Genomic DNA, 3,316 nt, shown 5'->3' with positions numbered 1-3,316 from the left:
CAATCTGAGCAGCATACAATCACAAGTGAAAATATCAAAAAAAATTCTTTTGTTTCATAAATACATAATCCTCAACACTCAAATATAAAAGTGAAGAAAAAACCCATGAAATGTTAGTGACAACTTCATAAAAGGTTAACACCCTCTCGTAATATCAGTCCTTAGTAAAAATCTATCGTGTATGTACTATGTATGATATGTATGATATAGTTAGTGGGGTTTAAGTTAACCACTTAAGATGCCAATGAATACTCAGAACAAAGTTCTCAAACAGAAAAAATACAATTAACTAATATGAAAAAGTATTTAGCCAGTACAAGTAGTCAAATGAGTGCAGATTAAAGCAATAAAATAAATTTTGGGGGCCAATCAGATTTCCAGTTTTTTTAGGAAATGATTTCGTTTTAGCAAGTGAGCTTTAAGTTAAACCCTCGCACACACCTGGCAGGAATGTAAATTCATATTTCTATAAATCAATTTAGCATCAGGTTTCAAGAGTTGTAAAAACAAATCCTTTTTACTCAGTAGCTCTACTTCAAGAGTTTGTTGCTTTTTTTGGTGGCAACTTGGAGGTGGTCACCTGTTTCAAGATGAAGCTGAACATCTTTTTCGCAACCACTGGAAGCTAGAAACTCATTGAAGCGGACAACGAACACAACCTTCACACCTTTTATTAAGAAGCATACGGCCAGGGGCCGGCCCCGTGGCCGAGTGGTTAAGTTCACATGCTCCGCTCCGGCAGCCCAGGGTTTCGCCAGTTTGGATCCTGGGCCTGGATGTGGCATGGCTCATCAAGCCACGATGAGGTGGCATTCCGCATGCCACAACTAGAAGGACCCACAACTGAAAAGCATACAACTATGTACCGGGGGGCTTTGGGGAACAAAAGGAAAAAAATAAAATCTTAAAAAAAAAAAAAAAAGCAGCATACGGCCAGAGAAGCTGCTGCTGCTGCTCAGGGTGAAGAACGGAAGGATTATGTGGTCCAAGTCAGTGGTGGAAATCACAAACTAGATTTCCTGGTGAATCAGGGTGTCTTGACCCACGGCTGTGTCCACTTGCTACTGAGTAAGGGGCATTCCTGTTGCAGACCAAGGAGGACTGGAGAAAGAAAGCAAAAATGTGGATGCCAATCTGAATGTTTGTAACTTGGTTATTGCAAAAAGAAAAGGGGAGAAGGACATTCCTGGGCTCACTGAGACTACTGTGCCTCATCTCCTGAGGCCCAAAAGTGCTAGTAGAATTTGTAAATTTTTCAGTCTCTCCAAAGAAGATGATGTCCCTCAGTGTGTTGTGAGAAAGCCCCGGAACAAAGAAGGTAAGCAAACCAGGACCCAAGAGCCCAAGATTCAGCATCTTGTTGCTCCATATGTCCTGCAACACCAACGTCTGTGTATTGCTCTGAAGAAACAGGTACTAAGACAAACAAGGAAAGGTCACAGAATATGCTAAACTTATGGCCAAGAGAATGAAGGAGGTCAAAGAAAAATGCCTCGAACAGATTGCCAAGGACAGAGGCTGTCGTCTCTGAGAGGTTCTACATCGAAGTTGCAGTCTAGTAAAAAATAAGATTTTTAAGAGTAACAAATAAATAAGAGCAGACACCCAAAAAGACAAAAGAGTTAATCCTAAAGAAATAATCAGAAATGTGGACAGAGATTTATACATAAAGATATTCATCTTGGTATTATTTGTTATATCAAAACCCAGAAGCAACCCAAGCACCCAAAGTCAGGAAAAGGGTTATGTACGCTGCATTGTAACTATGTGATAGTGTGTTTTACAGCCATTAACATGAAAATGTGTGATGAGCCTTTAATGTCGAGAGATAACGCTTATGACATGTTAAATGAAAATAAAAACAATCACATATATAGTATTACCTCAAATATGTAAAAATCCGTAAAAAGATGTGTAGAAGAAAATATGCCCAAAATAAAAACATTGATTTGATTATCTTTGGTTGGGTGATTTTATTTTCTTCTTCTTACTTTCAAACTTTGCAAAATAAACATTCGTAGAGGGGCCGGCCCCATGGCTGAGTGGTTAAGTTCGTGCGCTCTGCTGCGGTGGCCCCGGGGTTTCGCTAGTTCAGATCCTGGGCCCAGACCTAGCACTGCTCATCAAACCATGCTGAGGCAGTGTGCCACATAGCACAACTAGAAGGACCTACAATTAGAATATACCACTATGTACTGGGGGGCTTTGGGGAGAAGAAGAAGAAGAAGAAAAAAGATTGGCAAAGGATGTTAGCTCAGGGCCAGTCTTTAAAAAAAAACCATTCTTAGAGTTATCTCAAGTGACATTAGCTAAAAATTGCTTTCCTTGTCCTTAGAGAATAGGTTGGGTTCTGTGCTTCTCTCTGTATGCCAACTGCGCTTTCTCAGTGCATGCCCCTCTCTTAGCATTAACCGCATGGTACTGAAGTTTTTCTGTGATCTGTCATGCAATTCTGACACTAACTATCCAGAATTAGGTCAGATTTCACAGGTTGAGGGCACAGTGCTCCACAAGACTCCTGTCACTTCAGACATCAGCTGTAAGCTCTCAGGTTCCTAGGCCACCTAAACTTGTGACCAACTGGCCACAAATTTGAGGGATCCCACTACCTCCTCAGGTTCTATAATTTGCTAGAATTTCTCATAGAATTCAGGAAAGTACTAGGCTTAGGATTATAATTTTATTATAAAGGATATAAATTGGGACCAGCCAAATGAAAAATCTCATTGGGTGAGGTCTGAGAGGGACCCAAACAAAAAGTTTTCATGTCCTCGGGATGTGTCATCCTCCTGGCACATTGATATGCATCACTAACCTGGAAGCTTGCCTGAGCTTCTGGTGCCCAGTTTTTATTGGGGTTTCATTACATAGGCTTGACTGATTGAATTGTTGTCCACATGATTGAACTCAATCTTGGTCTCCCCTCCCCTCCTCAGAGGGTGGGAAGTTGGGCTTATAACACCTGGCTCAAAGCCTCAACTATCTAATCATATAGGTGGTCTCTCCAGCATGGCAGCCCCTATCCTGAAACTATCTAGGGCCTCACCAGGAGTCACCTCATTAGCATAAATCCAAGTGTGGCCTGAGGCGCTCATCATGAATAACAAAGACATTCCTTTCACTGAGGAAATACCAAGGGTTTAGAAGCTCCCTCCCAGGAATCAGGGGAAAAGACCCACCAAATCCTTTATAATACATCAGTATTTGTCTCCCCCTTGGCTGTGGCCTCCCATATGGAGGGACCATGCCAAGTATGCCTATGCTTGGGACTGACCCCCAGCAGATATTTTTCTTTCAGTAAATCTAGCAGTTTAGG

At 41.5% G+C, this 3,316-nt stretch overlaps 1 pseudogene; it reads left to right on the top strand.

Moving 5' to 3' along the window:
* The first annotated feature begins 590 nt into the window (after window positions 1-590).
* Window positions 591-1,569, top strand: LOC106842791 (small ribosomal subunit protein eS6-like; annotated as a pseudogene).
* Window positions 1,570-3,316: the final 1,747 nt, after the last annotated feature.

This window comes from Equus asinus, chromosome 9, assembly GCF_041296235.1.
Source record: "Equus asinus isolate D_3611 breed Donkey chromosome 9, EquAss-T2T_v2, whole genome shotgun sequence".
In the NCBI taxonomy this organism is placed as follows: Eukaryota; Metazoa; Chordata; class Mammalia; order Perissodactyla; family Equidae; genus Equus; species Equus asinus.
The sequence above is the reverse complement of the archived record's forward strand: the minus strand, read 5'-3'. Positions and strand labels throughout refer to the sequence as shown.